We start from the raw sequence: 24,853 nt of genomic DNA, 5'->3' as shown, positions 1-24,853 counted from the left end.
GGGGGAGGGGGAATTTATTTTGGACACCGACGCGTCAAAAATCGGTATAGGTTCAATCCTTTCCCAGAGACAGTAAGGAAAAAGTTATAGCTTATTTCAGCCGTGTTCTCAGTAAAGCCGAGAAGAATTATTGCATCACCCGTCAAGAACTTTTGGCTATAGTGGACTCTTTAAAATCTTTTCGTCATTATTTGTTAGGTCGGATCATATTTCCCTTAGACGGTTGATGTCGTTTAAAGACCTTGAGGGGCAATTAGCTCGTTGGCTTGAGAAACTTCAGGAATATAATTTTGAGGTAGTGCATCGCAAAGGGATAGTTCATAAAAATGCTGATGGCCTCTCAAGACGAGAGTGTGAGGCCGAAGGCTGTATTTATTGTGAGAAGGTTGAGAAAAAATTTGCTGAAGAAACGGTAAATACTGTAGCTAGAATTATTTTAACTGAGGAAACTCTTGAGGAATTCTTTACGCAATAGTATTTCTTTGATCTTGCAGAGCAAAGAAATGGGAATACGTCCTTCTCGTACGGAGTTAGTTCCAGAGGATGTTTCGGCACAGCTTTATTGGTTTTATTGGGAAGCCTTAGTAAAGATGGAGTGTTATATAAAAGATAGGATGCACCTAATTTGAGGTCGAGGATATTTCAATTAATTGTCCCACGTAAACGAATTAAAGAAATTCTTAAGCAGGCTCATGATGGAGCTTCTAGTGGTCATTTTGGAGTAAATAAGACTTTGGAAAAAATCTGCAGGCGTTTTTATTAGGCTACTTGCAAACAAAATGTTGAGAACTGGTGTAAAACTTGTGAGTTTTGCGAAGAAAGGTCCTTCAGGTAAAGGAAAATCCCCTTTACAAATTTACAATGTGGGTTCACCTTTTGAAAAATTACAGATGGACATTCTGGGTCCACTTCCTAAATCTTCTTCTGGTAATAGATTTCTTTTGGTTGTGGTAGACTGTTTTACAAAATGGGTAGAAGCTTTTCCTCTTAGAAACATGAGAGCTAAAACGATAGCTGAAGTTTTTGTTAATGAAGTAAATTCTCGTCATGGGGTTCCTCAGGAGGTCCATACGGACCAAGGAAGAAATTTTGAGTCGAAGTTATTTAGGGAGTTGATGATTCTTCTTGGAATTAGAAAAACAAGGACCACGGCTTTACATCCTCAGTCCGATGATAAAGTTGAGCGTCAACATCGTACGATCATCAATTACCTTGCCAAATATATTTTGGAAAGTCAAAGAGATTGGGATCGTTGGATTCCTATGTTCCTTTTGGCGTATAGGTCTTCGAGGCATGAGTCTACCAGAGTAACTCCAGCAGAGCTTTATTTGGGATCTAAGACAACCGCTGGATTTATCAATAGGAAATCTTTCGAATACAGATCTTAGGACTGTTGATGAGTACATAGATAGTTTAAAAGAAAGTTTAAAGAAAATTCATGCAGGAGCTAAGAATCTTATGAAGATTAGGTCTTCTCGGATGAAAGCCTGGCATAATCGGAAAGCTAGAGATCTTCTTTTTCAAGAAGGGCAGAAAGTCTGGTTATTTAACCCTCGAAGGAAGCTCGGAAGAGCTCCTAAGCTTCAAAATGATTGGGAAAGACCCTATCTGATTGTTAAGAAAATGAGTGATGTTGTTTTCTGTATCCGTAGGTCGCCGAGGCATAGGAAAAAAGTTGTTCGTGCAGACAGGTCGGCTCCTTTCTTGAAAAGAAAATAGGCTTGTAGAGCGGTCGGAGCCCAAACCCTTACACGTTCTTACTTCCGCACACGTTGACACACTTACAAAAGGGAAACTTTTTTTCAATCACTCACAAAAGGGAAAAGTTTTAATGTTAATGTTTTTATTCTGCTTTAAAAATATTTCGTTGTCAGAATTAATTAATTTTGGACACGAAGTTGTACGTCCGTTCGAGAAGCGACTCAAATTTGATTTCTTGGAGATTTAAAATTGAAGTCCGTCTCGCTCACGGCTTTTGAGCGTGGTTTTTCCGTGAGACGAAGGGCAAATGCCGAGACGGGGACTTGGGAGTCCTTTGGGACTAAAGGGGTTTACGTGGTTTAATCCCCCCCCCCTTGTCCGTAGAGCAAGAGAGATGGGCGCAAGACTCTTCAAGAGGAAGAGAAACGCGTACAATTTCGTCAACAAGAAGGTCTCAGCGAAAAAATGCAGAATGGTAGTCACCATTCGGAAAGCCTTTCACTTCCTGAAAGAGTGACAGGATATTCAAGAGTAGAAAAAAGTTCGGGTTGAATGCAGCTCCTAAACCCTTGGCATCAGTTGAGGAAGAGCAGGAAGAATCAGGAAACCTGAAACTACAAACTGAGCTTTATTCAGAAAGGGCCCCTCAATTGTCGGGACGACAATTTTGAAAAGAAGGGGAAGTGTTACGAGCTCGCGTGTGTAAATGACAGAATGACAGAAAGTGTGAATGACAGAAAAATCAATATATCGATTTCCCTTGTCAGCTGACGGATGTCACTTCGTTTCGAAGTTGTTTGTTTGTTTTGTTTTGGTTTTCAGTTTTGAGCTGTCAAGCCGAGAGTTACCGCTTTCTTGTGCTTTTAATAAACCACTTTCTTAAATGAAGTCATCTCAAAACGAGTTGCCTTATTTCGTGTGCGGGCGAGTGCTCGGGAGTGCGCGAGCGTGTGCTGTGCAAGCGTGTGCGAGTGCGCGGCGCGGAAAGCGTTACAATATATACTATATATATATATATATATATGTCATTTCACGGAATCCACATATGAAATTTGAGGTCATAGTCACCGATTTCGTTTAAACTGCAGAAAAATATTCGTCAAGATAAGTTAAAACAACCTGAATTTTTTTAGATTTTTAAACTCACGGAATTAGTGGGGGTGCTACTGTCATTTCTTTGACATGTCGTGTTCCGACAACGCTTTGAAGTGTTGCGCCTTGCGGTACAACAAATGATTTTTGCCGTACCTTGCGGTGCGACAAAAGATCTTTAGGGATTCGTTGCTGCCAAAGAGTAGGAACTCGCGGAAAGAGGCGGCTTTTGTTGCCAGGGTCCTCAAATCACTCACTCACTGATTTTACGTGAATTTAATAAAAAGGTTTATTCTGCTTGTAATGTACAATAGCGGCGATCGGCGAAGGTGCCGCGTCGGGTTACACTTGATTAGATACGGCGCGTGACTCGGAGTTAACGCGTCGTCTCTTCGCTCGCTCGAGGTTTGCTTGCGGCTAAGTCCCGAACTCGTGCGTAATTTACTCGTGCAAGCCGTATGTATCGGCTTGATTGCTAATCACTGATCCCACGGGCCGCTGTTCGGCAGCAGCTTAAATAGTGTCGCGGATTTGATTATTAGTGGGGGCATCGGGCCCTCCGCATGACCATATATGGTCATTCCCGCGCGCATCCGGCGCGCAGGAAATATTTGCGAGCTTAGCAACAATTGCTAAAATGCAGATATGCATTTCCGGTGGCATGATTGTTGCTAAGCTGGCTTCGCTATTTCCTTAAGGTGGCTGGTGCGTTGCCCAGTGCGATGACCGGCCGGCAGCGCACGAGGCATGTCACCTGACACCTTGTGATAGCGAGCCTTCCTCGGCGAGCTATGATAATTTTAATACTCTATATTCTTTATTTATAATATAATTTTATTGGTTGTGAGTGTTTCGCTCACAACAGAAGTAAATTTTCACAAACTTCTTCTTTTCTGTTTTTTTTTCAAACGTGTACATTTTTATGTAAAATTTGTTCTTTCCAATAAAAATATTTCCAATTCCCTCAAAATTAAAGAAAGTATTAAAAATAATTATTTTGAGACAAATTCTGTTTTTTTATATCTTCCCCAAAGTTTCTTTTAAAATGAATATTTTCATTGGAAAGAGCGGATTTTTTTACATAATATGTGTAGTTTATAACTTTTGCTCTCAATGGTTAGAATCAAAATTAAATAAATAAACAAATTATATTTACTATTTCTAATTATATTTTTGTCTTTAATAATTATTTTTTATTAAGTCGTACAGCTGTCAATTTATTTTCATTTTTATAAGTTCAAAGATGATAAAATTCTTTTTGCATGAGCATATCCTACCATATCATTCAGAGATATTATTGCGTGATAACTTTGATACTGTTTTGATTGTAGCATATCATAACTCTAAAAATATTTTTGTTTGCATTGCTTACGATTTGAATCCAAATTGAAAGGATGGAAACATTTTTTTAGTTTCCTTTGTGAGCACTTTGATACCATTTCAAAACGAAAGTGATGCAAAAAAGTTATAAAAAGTTATGCTCTCTATATCGATACACTTTAACGATTCTTACGTGAAGCACTCGGCACATTTAATGGCAGCATGCTCTATTGACTCCTAACGCCAACTCCAAAAACGTACCCATAGACAACAGGAGTTGAAGAAAACAATATATTTTATATTTAAATAAAGTAATATTATCTTACAAGAATTGTAAGCAAATAAAAATATTTTTAGAATAACGGTATGTTACACACAATACAGTGAAAGGGACTCAGAGTTATTATGCAATAATTCCTCTGAATTATATGGTATGATATGCTTATGCAAAAGTAATTCCAACATCTTTGAACTTTATAAAAATAAAAATGAATTGATGGCTGTACAACGACTTAATAAAAAATCATTAATAAGAACGAAAATATTGTTATGAGCGCGGTGTTCTCACGCTTATTGTGAACGGCAGCTGTAGTCGGCTGTCGTGGAAATCAATATATCGATCGCCTCGGTCAGCTGTGACAAACGAAGTTGGTTGCCATGTGAATGTTGTTAAAAGTCGCGTGGTTGTTGTTCTTGGCACGTCTCTGCGTTCGGACGTGTTTCAAGCTCGTTCTTGTAAACGTTTGGTTAATAAACCTTTCTTGAGAGAAACAGTGTCTTCTCTTTTTCGAGCGCGAGCGCGAGTGTGTGCTAGAGCAGTGAAAGAGTGCAACAATATAATTAGAAATAGTAAAAAATTTGTTTATTTATTTAATTTTGGTTCTAACCATTGAGAGCAAAAGCTATAAACTACATATATTATGTAAAAAAATCCGCTCTTTCCAATGAAAATATTCATTTTAGAATTTGGGGAAGATATAAAAAAACAGAATTTTTCTTAAAAATCATCATTTTTAATGCTTTCTTTAATTTTGAGGGAATTGGAAATATTTTTATTGGAAAGAGCAGGAAATTTTACATAAAAATGTATACATTTAAAAAAAAACAAAAAAGAAGAAATTGGTGAAAATTTACTTCAAAGCGTTGTCGGAACGCGACATGTCAAAGAAATGACAGCAGCGCCCCCACTAATCCCGTGGGTTTAAAAATCTAAAAAAATTTAGGTTGTTTTAACTCACCTTGACGAATATTTTTCTGCAGTTTAAACGAAATCGTGACTATGATCTCAAATTTCATATGCGGATTCCGTGAAATGACTCATATACATACATATATATATATATATATATATATATATATATATGTATTAAAATTACAAATTGTTGCTTATTGGTAATTTTTCACAAATTTTGTATATTTAAAACTGTATTTTGTTTGTTTTAAAACTGCATTATTTATGTATAAAATAAAACTTAACAAAATTTGTGAAAAATTACCAATAAGCAACAATTTGTAATTTTAATACAGCAATTGCGTTAAAAATGTTATTGCAAAAAATACATTTTGTTGCATTTTTAAATTTTAATTCTAAACCCTACAATTATAAGATTTTTAATGCTTTTCGTTAATATAAAAAATATGTACTATCAAAAAACTTAGAGAAATGAAAAAATTAACAATACCTTTTATTTATTGCTAATTAATTTACAAAGTTTAATATTAATAAAAATTTTAAAAACTATATTGTTATTCTTAATTTTATACAAATATTTATATAATATATTCATGCTCATATACATATATACGAAATATTTTAGGATAAAGTTCCGAAAACGACTTACCTCCGATTTTTTTGAAACTACGTATTCTTACGTATTTTGGGGCGCTAATTACGAATATGATAGTGAATATTGGCGCAAATTTGATTTTCATGGCGAAAACCATGAAAAAACCATAAAAATCATGGTTTTTTCCAGTTATTTCCGTAAATAATGGGAATTTCTAAAAATACTTCAAACAAAAGTTGTAGATTTAATCGAAATACATATTTTATGTCCTATTTATTTTTGCCATAAAAACAATTGTTTTTGAGAAAAACGACGTTAAATGTTCAAAACTTTATACAACATCTAACACACGTCGAGTTTTATTAAATAATTTTAATGCTTAATCAAACTAAACTACTCCAAAAAACTAAAATATTGAAGAGGATAATGAAGACAGTGAGTGACCCTCGCTACGCGCGGGGGGGGGGCTCCGCCCCTCCCCCTGCATTCCCCCTTCCCGTTTTTTTTCTTAACTCTAACCCAACCAGTTTTATATTGCTATTTTAGCCACAATTTCAAATCTAAAGTCGCAAATCCATTTGGTACAGTACAAGCGTGGATATTGTTTTGCTCTGTAAACATCGAGATGGGGTAAACCTCGCAACACGTGGAAAGTCACAAACCCATATGGTGTAAAGAACGCATTGGCAAAGTGAAAAGGGAGGGACTTACTTCCAATATCAATAAAATTTACAAGTAAACCTACAGAAGTGTCACTCTTCGATTTTAATGAAACTTTACACATTTGTAGAACTATGAAAATATTTCACACGTATTTTTTTTTTATCGGTCAAAGTTTACTTTGAAGGGTGAAAACTACTCCTTAACCCATTACTTCCCAAGCGGACATTTTATAGTCGATTGGTTTTCGGCTCAGAAAAGTGATGAGATCACATGAAAACTTAAAACAAAATATGCTCTTCTACGTAAAAAGAGTTGCTCTTTCAGATTCCGGGTTCAAAATTTCAAAATTTTCTATTGGAAATTAAATATGGCGGCTCAAAGTTGATATAAATTTTTTCATCGACTATTGACTTTTTATAGTAGAAAACTTCGAAAAATTTTGTCCATGACTGTTGTAAACGATTGAAGTGACGGAGTTTGCCTTTTTAAATTATAAACTATGATTATTAATTGATTTTTTTAACTAGTTCAAGTAGTTCAAGATGGTGGATGCAGTATGGCGTCCAAAACATGGAAATCATATTTTATTGCGATATATGTGTGTGAATAGTCATTTCTCACATTTTCGAGGTCGCTGAGTACGAATCTTTGGTCAATTAGTCATTTTTCAAAATGGCGGATACAATATGGCGTCAGAATGCACGAAAATTAGATTTGGTTGCGAACTATGTGTATCATATTACATCTGCCTTTTGAAAGATATAAATCAAACTCAAGATTCGTATTCAGCGACCTCAAAAACATATACAATTAATACCCACGCACATAGTTCACAGTAAAATATAATTTTTGTGTATTCTGACGCCATATTGTATCCGCTATTTTGGAAAATAAAAAACACCCAAAATTTGTTCTCAGCGATCTCACAAATACATAAAATAAGTATTCGGAGGCATAGTTTTTAATAAAGTATGATTTTTATGGTATATTGTATCCGCCATTTTGAAAAATGAGTAATTGACTAAAGATTCGTACTCAGCGACCTCGAAAATGTGAGAAATGGCTATTCACACACATATATCGTAATAAAATATGATTTCCATGTATTTGGACGCTATATTGCATCCACCATCTTGAACTACTTGAACTACTTAAAAAAATCAATTAATAATCATAGTTTATACTTTAAAGAGGCAAACTTCGTCACTTCAATCGTTTACAACAGTCATGGACAAAATTTTTCAAAATTTTTTACTATAAAAAGTCAATAGTCAATGAAAAAATTTATATCAACTTTGAGTCGCCATATTTAATTTCCAATAAAAAATTTTGAAATTTTGACCCCGGAATCTGAAAGAGCAACTCTTTTTACGTAGAAGAGCATATTTTGTTTTAAGTTTTCATGTGATCTCATCACTTTTCTGAGCCAAAAACCAATCGACTATAAAATGTCCGCTTGGGAAGTAATGGGTTAAGGAGGGCGTTTACATTAGGAGGTCAAAATTAAGCATTTTTTATGATTTTTTTTCTAATAAAACTAAGCAATGAATCTTTTTGCGATTTTTATCTTATTATGCATGAATATTATCTTATTATGCACTTATTGTGCATGTTTTTAGGTACTCAAAACAATTTTTATTACAAAATTTTATTCGTTTAATTATAAGTTGTAAGCAAAAATGCACAACTGCCTTGAAAAATTCCTTCCACACTGCGTACATGATAACCAGTAAAATCGGCTGAAAAAACCAAAGTTTTTTGTAAAGTTTATAAGTATAGCTTCTGTGTGAACATAAAATATAAATTAAAGGTTATGTAAAAAAAAGTTATTAAAAAAAATGTCAAAAATTTTTCACAAAAAACCGACTTTTTTTTCAAAGCGCCATTTTATAAATTTTTTGTAATAAATGTATGGCTTTCTTAGGTTCACTTAGAAATTGTACTCATAAACTTTACAAAAAACTTTGGTTTTTTCCTTTCAGTTGAGTCTATTGGACGTTATCATTTACGCAGTGTGGAAGGAATTTTTGAAGACAGTTGTGCATTTTTGCTTACAACTTATAATTAAATGAATGAAATTTTGTAATAGAAATTGTTTTGAGTACCTAAAGACATGCACAATAAGTGATAAAAATCGCAAAAAGATTCATTGCTTAGTTTCATTAAAAAAAAATCATAAAAAAGTGCCTAATTTTGGCCTACTAATGTAGACGCCCCCCTTAAAGGTAAAAGCTATATTTGATATATCAGGTAGAATAAGTTTAAAAAGTAAGTTTAGGAAGTTTAGAAAGTAAAATGTTTACTGGGTGTCGCTGAAGAAAAATTTTATGTTAAAAATGTGAAATTCAAAATGGCCGATCCAATATGGCATCCAGATTCATCAAAATTTTTATTATTTTTCGTGAAAATGAGTAAATTAGAAATTTTTGTAGGACAGGCTTAATATTATTAAGTAATAATATTAGGACAGACTTCATCAAGTTCGGCTCCGGAGACGCAGTGGGACTCCTTTCTCCCACTCTCAAACGCTAATACTCCCTCTACATCGGTAGAAGACGCGTGCTAATAATAAAGCGCTTAACGATACTTTGTGTTTCCGATCCTGGAGGGGGAAGCATTGCGTCTCCGGAGCCGAAGTTGATGAAGCCTATCTTAATATTATTACTTAATAATATTAAGTCTGTCCTACAAGAATTTCTAATTTACTCGAAAAATAATAAAAATTTTGATGAATCTGGACGCCATATTAGATCGGCCATTTTGAATTTCACATTTTTAACATAAGATTTTTCTTCAGCGACACCGAATAAACATTTTACTTTCTAAAACTTTCCACTTATTCTACCTGATATATCAAATACAGTTTTTACCTTTAAGGGGTAGTTTCATCCTCAGGATGAACCTTGGCCGATAAAAAAAAAATACGTGTGAAATATTTTTCATAGTTCTACAAATATGTAAAGTTTCATTAAAATCGGAGAGTGACACTTTCGTAGGTTTACTTGTGAGTAAAATCTCAAAAACTACTGTTTTTATGGCAAAAATAAATAAGACATAAAATATGTATTTTGATGAGATCTACAACTTTGTTTGAAGTATTTTTAGAAATTCTTGTTATTTACGGAAATAAATAAAAAAAAACATGATTTTTATTTTTGCCATGAAAATCAAATTTGCGCCAATATTCACTATCATATTCGTAATCAGCGCCCCAAAATACATAAGAATACATAGTTTCAAAAAAATCGGAGGTAAATCGTTTTCAGAACTGTACCCATATTTTATTTTATAACATTATAAACAATCGTAATAATATTATCAAGTAGCTACTGTTAGAAAAATCTGCTGTACAAGAGTCCACTAAATAATACTGTATGCAGTCACGTAAAAAGTAAAGGACTATCTCCTGTTGTTTTAACCTTATACATCTTATTAGAATAATACAGTAAAATTCACTAGAACCTTCCATACAATTAACCAAACGTTTTTCTCAGTATGTGCTTACTGCAGATCACTGAATGTTCACTCTTATTCTTTTTTATGTCGCTCATATATTCTTTTGTTCGTGTCTCTAAATGGCGTTTAGTTTGCCCAATGTAGGATGTATTGCAACTATTGCATTTTAAGTGACAGGCAACATCAGTTTTTTTTATAGTGTTTAATTTGTCTTTGCCTTTTTTAATGATAATGTTGAGCTTTTTTGGACCAGTGAAAAGAGTGTCAAAGCCAATTTTTTTCAGACGTTGACTAATACTATCGGTGATGTCATTAATGTAAGATAACGTTAAACATCTTTTTGTATAAAAACCATCGTTTTCAGTTGTCCAACTATAGTTGTAAGAATGCGTTTAATTTTTTAATTCTTTAATACGTCTATTAATGTGCTTTTTAATGACATCGTCAGGAAAACAATTATTTTAAAAATTTTTTTACCAACTTAATATTTGCATAATGAAATTTTTTGTCAGATAATAAAATTGCTCTGTGAACTAAATTAATTATAGTGTTTGTTTTATATCATATTGGGTGGTTAGAAAAATAGTTTATATAACGGCGGGAAAATATAGTTTTCCGGTAAAATTATTATCAAATAGTTTTCATCACAAATAACAATAGTGTCCAAAAAAGCAACTGATCCGTTCTTTTCAAGCTCATGTGTGAATTTTAATTTAAGTTGGTAATTGTTGAAAATTGAAAGAACGAAATCAACCTTGTTCTCTGGAAAAATAGTGATTATATCGACTACGTATCGACAAAATATTGGGATGACGAAATTTAATTTCTGCAAGTAACTGGTTTCAAGATTATCAATTACTAAACCCGTCACAATGGAAGATAACGGAGACCCCATAGGATTACCATACATCTGTTCATAAAATTGTTCATGAAAACTGAAGCTCATAAAACTTAAAACTAAATCAACCGCGTATATAAATTGAGATAATTGTAATTTAGTATAAATCGAGATCTCATTCCATCGCTTTCTTATCGCATCAAATATAAGCTCTTTTGTAATATTCATGAACAGGGATGTTACATCTAGTGAGACTAGCTTTTATCAATTACGTTTCTGATGGAATTCACAAAAGAACAGCTATTATTAATGTAAGATCTATCGGTTTCTTAATAGAAATCTGCAAAACATCGTGTAACAAGTGATATTATACAACGGACTTCCAATAGTTGAAACAATAATGCGCGTATAATAAAAATGTTTGCTTAAACATGACTTTCTGTGATTAAAAATATTAGAAGATACTTGTTTTGAGAACCTATGGGACTTCTATAAATTTTTGATCATAATATTGTACATTAAGTGAGAAATTCGTGAAACTTAAGACCATGTCAATTGCATATAAAAATTGTGATAAATTAAGTTTAGTATTTTTGGTAATGTCATTCCATCTTTTTTCTATGCCTGATAAAACTAGTTCTTTAGAAATATTCGTAAACAAGGTCGTGACATCTAATGATATTAATATTTCATTCGTCCCAATTTCGTTATTTTTTATATAGTTGACAAAGGACCAACTGTCTTTCACATATGATTTTGATTTATTTAAAAACGTGTTGTGAATATCATGCAAGAATTTTGTTACATTATACAAGGGGCTACCAAGGACTGATACTATAATGCGCAAAAGAAAACCTGGTTTATAGATTTTCGGCAATCCACATCTAGGTAGATTACCATTGGTGCAATTCAAAATCTTGTATGTATTCTCTTCAATAATATCATAGGCGACGCAAGTCTTAATCATATTATTCAATTTTCGAAATAAGAGTTTTAATAGGATCCTTTTTCACTAGTAAGTATTGCGGTCATTTAAAATCTCAGTCATTTGGTTGATGTACATATGTTTGTTCAGGGTAACCGTTATATGACCTTTGTCAGCTTTAGTAGTAACTATGTCATTATCATTTTTTAAATACTATTTACATTTTTTTCATTTGCTTTAAAATATGTGTGTCTAAATAACTGAGATGTCTGTTTGTGCATAGAAGCTTATTTAACAATTAGCAATGAATGAAGTTGTTGTTATTGATTTCCAACCTTAATAAAATCGTGCCAGAATGGTCATCTTAAAAATCAAGTGTAAAATAATTCTTATTATTCTACTGGCAAAGCTACGCTAATTATAGTATTATATTGAAGCAAGTTTACAGCTTCAGCGCGGAACCATTTTTTACGCTGCGGGTTCATTTGGTGCGAGATTGTTTCTTAACTACGATTAGTTTTTACTTCTAGATCTAGCAAAGAGCTAAAAGCAAAAGCTAATCATATTACAGAGCTCTCTATTTGTTTGCTGAACGCGCTTATTGACATATACAGCCAATGTTTCCTGGTTTCAAGAAAGCGTTTAGCTGATGCATAGTACCGAAATAATATTTGAACAAAAACTATCATATACGTTAAAAAATATTAATTTATAGGCTGATTAATTAAAGCCATTCTATTTTTCTGAGTAATATACTTACGTAAAAAAAATTATAATTTATAAAATTATATTCTGTGTAATATTATGAACGTTTTGTAATATTACAAGAAAAATTTTCCATTTACATAAAATCTGTAAGTTATACTTTTAATGTTATAATTTTCTATAAAATATAAAAAATTATTTATACAACAAAGAGTAAAAATATAAATTTTGTAATATAAAAGTACATGATTTTGTACATGTGGCTGCACGCCACAGCGCGACGCGGGCCTGTGGCTTCAACGACAGCGAGTAATACGCGCAGCCGCCACTAAACGAGAGCGTGGTGCCTCTTCTCAAAAGTCAAGTGACAGCGCCTGGATTACATAAGAAGACCCACGGCGATAAATCACTCCTTCTACACCTCGTGTAGTAAACTCACAGAGCCTACACAAGTAGCAGTTTTTTAAGAAGCACCTTCGGGCTCTCGCACGTGATATTTAGTCGAAGAAAGGCTCCAGGTCTTCCAAAGTCTCCCTCGGTGGACACAACCAGCATCCTGCTTCGCAAGAAGAAGTCGGACCACCGAGGTCCTTGTATCAACTCGATACAACCGGGACCTAAGGAGGAGATACGGGGAGCCACCACAAAGGCAACTAACCAGTGGAGACTCATCCAGATCAAATTCTCTCCGGGGAAACCAAAGGATCCTCGACTGCAACCACAGGATCCTCGACACTTCCTTTTGGTCAACAGGGCTATGTAGACGATCGGACGCGGAACAGTCACCAGGTCTACGCAGACCACAACTTCCGAACCGCAGATAACGGTCAATCGGCTTACGCAGACCTCAACTTCCGGTCCGCAAATAGTATCAGACATAACGACACGGGGCACGCAGTTGACTCCGGAGACTACAACTGAGTCCCTCGTCGCACCAACGACGTCGAATTCGTTTCCCTGCACACCTATGAAGCGCATTCCGCGCTCTACGCTTAAGAGAAAAAGAAAAATTCTCAAGGACCTCTTCAGGAGCGACAAAGACGAGGACTAAAGAGTCCTAATCACCTTCAGGCACCTACGGGTGCCGCGTAATCCTTCCACCACTACGGCAAAGCCACCGAGATTTTTAAGTCTAGGAAAGACGACAGCGTTATCGGTGATCCCTTCGGACTACCTCAAGTTTTAATAACGTACACACTGACATAACCACATTTGTATATGAAGTACTAAATATACGGATACGTATTAATTAAATTGTAGGACCTTTTTGAACGCACCTAAACTGTCTGCATCCCCAAATTGGTGATTCCACATGATTTATACACACAATTTTCTGGAGGAAGTCGCAGCACAGGTTGACTGAGTCTTCGAAATTACGGGGAGGTCCGGCACAGTCGCAAGTCTACAACCCGCCACGACGACACCACTTACGATGGAGCAGCAAATAAAGGAATTGGTCCAGCAAGTAGCCAGCCTTGCTGGTTATCGTTTCTCACGTTAGTAAGTCGTTTTTCACGTAGTGCCAATAAAAACAGGCAACGTGAGAAATTTCAGGAAACGATGAGACTTTACATGGCGATTTGTGGTAGCAAACGTGACCACGCCAATCATCGGATCCGACTTCCTGGCTCACTACCACTTTCTCTCGGATGTGACGAGCGGACAATTAATAAATGCGAGGACGGGGATTAAAATAGGCGGAACCACACGAAGATATGAACTACTGTCAATTAAGGCCGTGATAGGGAACCATATCACCAGCTACTGGAGAAATCTCCGGCATAACCAGGACTACGGAGACCATCAGAAGCAGGCGCATAACACTACACATCATATAAAAACAACGTCGGGACCCAGAAGCTGCGGGCCGCGAAGACTAGCATCCGAAAAATTAAAAGCTGCACGAGCTAAATTTGATCTCCTCTTAAAAAAGGGAATCATACAACCACTTAAAAGTCCATGGGCCTCGCTTCTACACATGGCTCCAAAGAAAATAGACACCTGGAGACCCTGCGGTGACTACAGAAAAAGTGACTGAACCAGGACTGTACCAGAGGGAGCGTCCCAGATGCGCACAGATCGAAACGGACACCATCAATCAAATTGCTGAATTAGAGTTAGGATAAATTTATAGAATTTGATTGATGGTGTCCGTTTCGATCTATGCGCATCTGGGACTCACTCGTACCAGACCGATACCCAATTCCACACATAAAAGATTTCACTCATTCACTAAATGGAAAAATCATATTTTCAACATTGGATCTGGTACAAGCCTATATCCAGATTCCAGTTAACCCAAAGGACCCAAAAACAACCATTACCACGCCATTCGGATTATTCGAGTTCCAATACATGCCATTCGGCCTATGGAATGCAGCGCAGACCTTCCAGAGGTTCATCAAAGAGACCTTGCACGGATTAGACTTCAGTTACGCCTACATCGACGACATTTTCGTGGCATCCAGCTCCGAAGAACATCTACACTATTTGGAGAAATTGTTCAGCCGTCTCGACAAATTCGGCATACAATTAAACCCAGTGAAATGCGTGTTCGAAACCAATAGAATAAAATTCCTGGGATACTCCGTTTCCGCACATGAGACTCAGCCACTGCCCGAAAAAGTACAAACAATCCAAGACTTCAAAAAGCTTGGAACCATAAAGCAACTAAGACAGTTTCTAGGCACACTAAATTTCTACAGATGATTCATACCGAAAGCAACTCAAGACCAAGCACACTTACATGATGCTCTACGGGGATCAAAAACAAAAGGCAAAACCCCTGTACAGTGGACCAAAAACAAAGGCAAAACTCTTCCACAGCTTGAACAAACATTTCAGAACTGCAAGAATAGTTTGGCAAGAGACACTCCTGGCACACCCAAAAAATGGAAACGATCACGCTAACAACAGACGCTTCCGACATGGCAATGGGAGCAGTGATACAGCAAGAAGCAAACGGAGAATGGCAACCTCTAGCATTCATGAGTAAGAAACTCAACAGGCGCAAACCAAGTACAGTCCATACGATAGAGAACTATTAGCAATCTACACCGCAGTGAGATACTTCCGACATCTCCTAGAGGGTAGAAATTTACCATTTTTACGGCCCGGGAAAAAAGTTTATATCTAATTATGTATAATTATATCATATTATATATAATTACATATAATAAGATCAATTTATATATTAATTTATATATAATTATATCAAAATATTTATAACTTTATATCAAATTATGCAACATTATATTTTTGAGTGGACAATTATATATAATTGTATCAAAATATTTATAACCTCATATTGAATTATACAACATTTTATTAAAATTACTTTTCGAATAAATAAATATATATAATTATATCAAGATATTTATAAACCCATATTGAATTATATAGCATTATATTAGAATTCTTTTTTGGTTAAATAATTATATATAATTATATCAAAATATTTTTTAATTTATAATTCCATATCATATTTCCATTTTTACATATATAATCCATTTTTATATATATAATCCATTTTTATATTAAAAATTTTTTATATAATTAACCTTTTTTATATAATAAATGCAATCACAATTATGGTAAATGTAATTAAATTCCTAACATTCTATATTATATAAATTTAAAAAGTATGTAGTTCGCGGATTGTCGCTAGGCGACGCACGCGGCACTTTTCTCCTAATGCAATTTACACTCTAAAGGCTACATAAGCAGATTACCCACGGTTACAGAAACCGGATCAGCCTATGCTATCGTAGTGAGCTTTCGGGACATATGTACTTTTTATTACGTCTTAAAGACACATCTTAGCTGTCATGGCTAAATTTTCGGTAACGAATCTTTTTTAAGAAAGTTTATTAAATCTGAAAAAACTTTTCTTTCTGCCCGGAAAAAAATGTTTATATCTAATTATATATAATTTTGAATAACTTCGTAGATCTAATTAGATCAGGTCAAAATCCATACATAATTAGATCTACAAAGTTATACAAAATTATATATAATTAGATATATACTTTTTTCCCAGGGAATCATATACGCCTTTCAACAAGATGTACTTCTCAGCTCACCAAGACAAGCTCGCCATTTGGATTTCATTAGCTGATTTATGACGAACATCCGGCATATGACCGGCAAGGACAATATAGTTGCTGACACACTGTCACGAATAGAAGTCGCCCAACAAGCACCGAACTTCGAGGAGTTAGCAAGATCCCAGCAAGAAGACGCCGAATTAACGGGAATTCTTGACGGCAGCACATAATATTGTGCACTAAGATTAACAAAAGTACAAACACCAGGCTCTACAACAAAAATTGTTTGCGACACCACCAAATCAGTCAAACGCTCTTTTGTCACAAAATCATTTAGACGGCAGGTTTTTCAAGCCCTACATGGTTTGGCACACCCAGATATAAAGGCTACCACAAAACTGATTCAACAAAGGTACGTATGGCCAGACATCCAACAAGATTGCCGCAAATAGGCACAAGCTCGTGTACCGTGTCAAAAGACGAAAGTATGCAAACATACAACCACACCTGCCGGAGACGTCCTGGGACCCACCAAAAGATTCAAACACATACACATGGACATTATCGGACAGATACCAACGTCTCGAGGATACAAATACTGCCTGACAATCATTAACAGGTTTACGAGATGGCCTGAGGCGGTACCTATTTCAGACATCACGGCGGAAACAGTAGCAAGACAGCTATTAATAAAATGGATAGTGAAATACGGAACTCCAGTTTTAATAACAACCGACCAAAGCCGACAATTGGAGTCCGATCTACTCAAGAATCTCACACAATTAACCGGGTCAGCACACCTAAGAAAAACAGCTTACCATCCAGCAGCCAATAGGATGATAGAGAGGTTCTATCGACAACTTAAAGCAACCATCAAAAGCCATCAAACGGAAAATTGGGTAGATGTATTCTCAATCATCCTGATGGGCATAAAAGTAGCATGGAAAGAGGACTTACAGGCGACACCGGCAGAAATGGTCTTCGAAGAATTAATCCGGTTACCCGGACAATTCTCGGAAAAACAAACACATCGGACAACACAGAAGGCTTTGCAACACAACTTGGGAAGATTATGAGAAGCCTACAACCAAAGTTAAAAATACACGGAAAAACTGACCTTTGTATACAAGGACTTGAGCACAGCCCAGCAAGCTTTTGTACGACACGACACGCCGAGCGGTGTACTACAGCCAACATACGACGATCCGTACCATGTTCTCAACAGAAGAGAGAAAACATTCAAATTTCGCATTAACGGGCGAGCAGTAAACGTGTCGATCGATAGGCTCAAGCCAGCATACATCCTGCAACGAAAAAAATCAGAAACAAGACAAGCGAAACGACCTCCAGAGAAACCAGAACTATAAATCAACCGAGGGGGTCATGTGGCGGCACGCCACAGCGCGACGCGCGCGCGCGCGCAACGTCCGCGCTCGGGCCCGCGGCCTCAGCGATAGCGAGTAATACGCGTAGCCGCCACTAGGTGAGAGCGCAGCGCTCCTTCTCAGAAGTCAAGTGATAGCGCCTGGATTACATAAGGATACCACGGCGATAAATCACTAATCCTACGCTTCGTGTAGTGAGCTCACTGGGCCTACACAAGTTGCAGTTGTTTAACAAGCACCTCCGGGCCTTTCCCACCCGATATTCGGTTCAAGAGCTCCAGGTCTTCCGAAGTCTCCCTTGGGGGACACAACCAGTTCCAGCATCCTGCCTCGCAAGAGGAAATTAGACCACCAAGACTCTTGTATCAATCCGATACAACCGGGACCTAAGGAGGAGATATGGGGAGCCATCACAAAGGTAACTAACCAGTGCAGGCTCATCCGGATTAAATTCTCTCCGGAGAAACCAAAGGAACTTCAACTCCAATCACGGGATCCTGGACGCTTCTCCCCGGCCAACAGGGCTACGCAGACGATCGGACGCGGAACGGTCACCAGCTCTACGCAGACCGCAACTTCTGGACCGCAGATAACGGTCAACCGGCCTACGCAGATCACAATTTCCGACCTGCAAATAGTGTCAGACATAGCGACACGGGGCATGCAGACAACTTCGGAGACTACAGCTGAGTTCTCCGTCGCACCAACGACGCCGAATTCACTTTCCCGCACACCCGGGAAGCGCATTCCGCGCTCTGCGCTTAAGAGGAAGAGAAAAATCTTCAAGGACCTCTTCGGGAGTGACAGCGATGAGGACTAAGGAATTCTAACCATCTTCAGGCACCTACGGGTGCCGCCTAATCCTTCCACCACTACAGCAGGGCCACCGAGATAGCCAGGTCTACGGAAGACGACAGCGTTATCGGCAACGCCTCTGGACAACCTCAAGATCTAATAACGTACATACTGACACAACCACATTTGTATACGAAGTACTAAATATACGTATTAATTAAATTGTGGAATCTTTCGGAACGGACCTAATCTACCTGCATACCCACAGTACATTTTTATTATTTATTGTATAATTGTTACACTTATTATTTGTGTAACTTTACATATATTTTTTACAGTGCAGCTGGATTTTGGTGCCAATTATAATTTTTATAATATGTTAATTTAATAATCTTAACCCATATGAACTGCGCGCTGACAAAGAACCCCGCACAATTTATATGAAAAAAAAAACTCGTTCAATTTCCTTGAAGTTTTTATATATTGTAGTACTTATAACCCTAATGAAAAATTACAATTTGTGCGACCTTTCTATGTTTAATTTCGGAGATAAAAATTTTTGAAAATTGCTATTTTAAGGTTTATTACGTAAATTTGCACTTGTCAACTTGCTCGCATATGTATATATACATATATATCTGCATGTACAAATGTTGATACTGTGCGCGCGCGCGCGCGTGTGTGTGTGTATGTGTTACAGCAGAGATAAACACAATCCAAACGATCTAATACTCATAAATAAATAATAACGTTGTAATATTAATTAACACCCCCTTTACACACACACACACACACACACACACACACACACACACACACACACACACACACACACACACACACACACACACAACGCGCGCGCGCGCGCGCAGAATCACGAACATTTGTACATGCAGATATATATGTATATATACATATGCGAGCAAGTTGACAAGTGCAAATTTACGTAATAAACCTTAAAATAGCAATTTTCAAAAATTTTTATCTCCGAAATTTTTACATGCAGATATATATGTATATATACATATGCGAGCAAGTTGACAAGTGCAAACTCACGCAGTAAACCTTAAAATGGCAATTTTTTAAAGTTTTTATTTTTGAAACGGCATAGAAAGGTCGCACAAATTGTAATTTTTCATTAGAGCTATAAGTACTTCAATATATAAAAAATTCAAGAAAATTGACCGAGCTTTTTTTTTTTATATAAATTGTGCGGGGTCCTTTGTCAGTCTTGAAACACAGTTATAATAAGTTGAACGTCGATGCTTACTGCCATCTTAGAATCTCCCCTTACTAAAAATCCGAAAATAACTTATTGTGAAAAATAATTTTAGGTAAATATTTCGATCAGGGAGCCCGATGACCTTGAACTTGACATACGACCCTCCTGAGTGACCTTCAAAAAGTTTTAGCCGTCGCTAGTAATTCGTTAAAAAGTTATTAACAAAAAAAGTTTTATAAATACGATACATGATATCTCTGCTTTACTTAAAGTCGCAAACCCATGAGGTGCAGAAAACGCGTGGGTGGGGTACAAGGGGCCTCGCCCTTCCCTTACATCCTCCCATTAATTTCTATAAAACACGCATTTTTGTGTGCTTTAAAATAAGAAAATATATTAATTTATTATTATCCCAATCTAAATCCTATAAAGAAATATGGATAAATCTTAACAGAACATGGTAATTATGGAGTTATACGGACCACCTCCGATTTCAATATCCTTTACTCAAGGTTATCATCTTGAGTAATGTTGTGAAGGTTTTAAGTCGCGCTAAGCATTTATTGAAAAGTTATAGGGCTCTGCCCCTCCCCCGTCCACGCGTTTCCTAAGAATATATTAATTCTTTTTCAATCAAAAGCACAAATATTTCAATGCAAAATATTATCTGTTTCAAACAAAAGTACTTATAAAATTTTTTTGTTAATGACTTTTTAAGGAATCACGGCTAAAATATTTTGAAAGTTACTCAAGAGGGTAACCTTCATAACATATGTCAAGGTCAAAGTCATCGGGCGGGCTCCCCTGATCAAAATATTTACCTAATTTTATATTATGTTATAAAATTCTTTTGAATCTTTTGTGCTTTTCAAAATGTTTATCAAAACTTTAGAAACTTCTTTGGAACTAAATAATTCGATTGATTATCTTTGATAGGAATTTCTAAAAAGATTATAATGCATTAAAATTTTTGTCAATATGTTCACTTATTTATTTAAAATAAACTTTTTAATTTTATTATTTAAGGCTAATATCTTTTCCAAAATCAAACTCTTTTCCACAATTCTCAATAAAATAAAAAAATTACTTTTATTCTTTTAGGAAAATTTACTTTAAATTAAGTTAAAGTTTTTGAGAGTAATCTTACAAATCTAAAAGTTCTAAAGAAATTTTTAGGTAATCTAATGTATGTAAAAAGTTAATGTAAAGTAATTTAAAAAATTATAAAGTATATAAAGGCTGATTTTAAAACAATTTTCAAAAAACCGAAAACTTTAAAAACTGACTTTCAAAGAAACCAAAAGATGGAAAAGTATTTTTAAAGTAATCACACACATACACACACACACACAAATAAATCTGAAATAATCCTTAGATAACTTTAAACTTTAATGATTTTCAATAATGACCTTTAGTTTAAAGTTCTGTTGATCGATACGAGAATGCGTGAGCATCAGTTTCTTTTCGGACGCGAGAGGGTACAGTCGTATTTCGCCTTTAGGAAAATTTGCCTTAAATGAAGTTAAAGTTTTCAAAATTACCTTACAAATCTAAAAGTTTACTAAAGAAATTTTTAGATAATTTTTATATAATTAAAGTACATAAAAGGGTAATCTAAAGTAATTCAAGCCTTTTCCTAATGGATCGCACCGACAAAATTTTTAAATTGCTGATGCAATCGACCGCGTACGTACTCTTATCGCGTTAAAACATTGTTTATTTTTGCATTCCTTTTCATTGTTTATTTTTGCATTCCTTTTTAAATACTTAATAGAATTTTGTAGACCCAAGGGGGCGAGAACCATAACCTTTAAGTCAAGTGTGAACATCAGTGAACATGTGTATTTCAATAGAATAATAATTTTTAAAAAAGGGGAAAAAATAATATTACTAAAAATTATTTGTTTTTAATGAGCAAGACAACGATGCATGAAATACCAGACATTTCGAAGTAAGTTAAGTGATTTTTAATCTAATCGAACCTAATCTCATTTTTGTAAGAGTCCCAAGAACAAAAAATCACTATAATATCACAATAACATCATAATGATATCATAATCATTATCAGAAGTCATATTTGGATTATGATCGAAAAGTGATCAAATCATAATTTTAAAATTTAGATTTACTGTTTGAATAGTTCACGTTAATTTAATTCTACTTCTGACATTCCTACTTGAATGTTAGGACTTAAATATGGTAATATATAAATTCAAAATAATCATTTTAAAAAAATGATACTATGATGATAAAAATATGACTTGCATATTGCGGAGCGTCTTTCGTGTAGACTTCTAGGACGGAATTCATAGACCGATTTTATTTAAGATCCATCTTAAGTACGATCTTAAAACGTCAATACTGTTATTTCATTGGTTAAGTAAGTCTTAAGTCTGCTCGTGACTTAAGACGATTCTTTAATTTAAGATCGGTCTATGAATTCCGTCCCTAAAAGCAAGAAAAAAGTGGGTGTCGCGGCGTCGTCGTTATTCAAGTGTCGTGTCTGTTCACGTACGAGTGTTTATGAACCAAGTTGAGCAAAATTACGTTTAATGTGCAAATTTATAACGGAGATCAAACAGTCTTTCTTGTGCGATATAGAATTTTTCCTCAATATATGTGCATCCGAATACATATGTGAATGCAAATATAAATGTGTATAAACATTCATAACCTCACATCGCAATTAATTGCATCGCTTAAGTAAAGCCGTTACATCATGAAATCGATAAAAATTGTTTACAATACACAAAATTTTAATCATTTTGTATACATAAGCAATTTGCGTTTTTTCGGTGAAAGTCATTAAAAGGTCAAAATATAGTCATATAAAAGTCATATTATTATTCTATAAAAGAATTAAATGATATCATCTCAATTTTTTAGAAATGACTACATTTTGATGTCAATTTGACTTTTAAATGACTTTTTTCTACTTGGGGTTAAGCTCGTTGATTGAGATTTATTTATTTGAGTGGCCTTCACTTGGACACAGTGCAAATGGACACAAAATAATGTATATCGTACATTTTTACACCGTAAAGTTGTACACAGCAAAGTTATACACTGTACATTTCTACACGTAGCTACACACTACACACACCACACACACACACACACACACACACACACACACACACACACACACACACACACACAAGATACAAGGGGGGCCGAAGGCCCCCCTGCTCCCGCACCCACACCATCGGTAGGAGTGTCTTAACATAAAAGTATAGAAATGTACGGTGTATAACTTTACGGTGTACAACTTGGCGGTGTACAACTTCACGGTATACAAAATTCCTGTTAACCGTGTTATCTACAAAATTCCATTTAAACCGTGTACATTATTTTGTGTCCATTTGCAACGTATCCGTCTGCACTGTGTTCAATTGTACTGTATTCAAGTGGGCCACTTCCATTTAATTCTAGAACGTCATACCAGGGTAGTTTTATAGCCCAATTTAATTTTAATATCTCCTAACTTAGCAGATGAAGAGATCGACTCGGGACATCAAACAATAATTCGATCAATACATAGTCTTAAGAATCGAGAGACATGTACTAGCTGGTATCAGAACGTTATTAGTTCCCGAGCAGTACAAATATGAAAATGAAGCACGTTTATTCTACACTTTGATGTTTGTTTATGTATTTTGTTCGGATACCGCCATAGGAAACACTGTTTTTTGTTCAGATGAGCCTTCACTATAGAAAGATTGATACTACGGCTGCGTTTGTGCGAGTTACAATGTTCCTGTGTGTGAAAACCACAGGACAGTACAGTGGTGCGAGTGCCGCTTGGAGTCAATAAAATATTTTTTAAATTTCTTTTATTTTAATAATATATTCCATATTTTTAAAAAATAAACATTTTTTACAATTTCATAATATAATAATAAAAAATTAATTGTCTTTCTTTATTTCCTCTTATTTTTTAAGCTATCGATTTTTTAACTTTTATTTGTTTAAATAATGATACATTTTAAACGATATCTGAGATTTATTTTCCCGGTTTTTTCTTTTATCTTTCCAAAACTATTAATTTATATTAATTATTAACGTGTTTAATGTTAATTAATATTATTATGGATTATACCATTGTTTTTTGTCATGAATAGAAAAAATTCATATACCACAATATTGACTTCAGCCATCTGTTTAATGTTTGGAAAAGAATGGAGTACATTTATAATCCAATTTAAGGTGAAAAAAAATATAATAGGTACATTGTTCTAGGGTTAAAATTAACATGTGCAGGAAAATCGAATCAGAATCGGAAATAAAGTAAAGGCGCCAAGTTTCTATAGTAAAATATTTATTGGAATTTGACCATTCAAAGCAAAGTTAAAAAATATTGGTTTTGTTCCTAATTAATTACATTTCAATTCAATCTCAATATAAATCTCTAATCTGATACAAGCTTAATGAAAAATCAAACTATGAATGCCAGCCAAAGAATAAACATCTATTTTTATAGATTGGCGCATATTTATTTATATCATTATTTTTGTAGAGAAAAAACTTAACACTCATTTTGTAGTGTTCACTCTTAATTGGCGCAAAATATTTACGTATCATTATTTTTGTAGAAAAATTTTTCTACAAAATTAAAAAGTGTATGTGAATACAATAATTTTTTATTTAAAATAATTGTTACTTTAATAATCAAAGTTATACCATTTTAGGAATGTACATTACTTAGGTTGAATTTAATCAAAAGTTTTATCTTGGATTTGTAATTTTTTTCGTTAAAAAATATCACTTAAGTTGAATTTATCAAAACTATTCTTAGATTTTGTGATTTATTCCTTAAAGAAAAACCACACACTTGGTGCGCTTTTTTTACCTTTTTTAAAAAGGTAATTTTGTTTGGATATCATGCATTTTGTAGTATTTATAAATTATATATCACTTA

The 24,853-nt window shown here is 34.9% G+C and overlaps 1 protein-coding gene across 11 annotated transcripts in view; it reads right to left on the bottom strand.

Annotated features, from left to right (window-relative positions):
- Positions 1 to 24,853, bottom strand: part of LOC105832211 (calcium-binding mitochondrial carrier protein Aralar1) — a 261,123-nt gene that overhangs the window by 84,459 nt on the left and 151,811 nt on the right. The gene's annotated exons all lie outside the window — the stretch shown is intronic.

The sequence above is a fragment of the Monomorium pharaonis genome, chromosome 3 (genome assembly GCF_013373865.1).
Source record: "Monomorium pharaonis isolate MP-MQ-018 chromosome 3, ASM1337386v2, whole genome shotgun sequence".
NCBI lineage: Eukaryota > Metazoa > Arthropoda > Insecta > Hymenoptera > Formicidae > Monomorium > Monomorium pharaonis.
The sequence above is the reverse complement of the archived record's forward strand: the minus strand, read 5'-3'. Positions and strand labels throughout refer to the sequence as shown.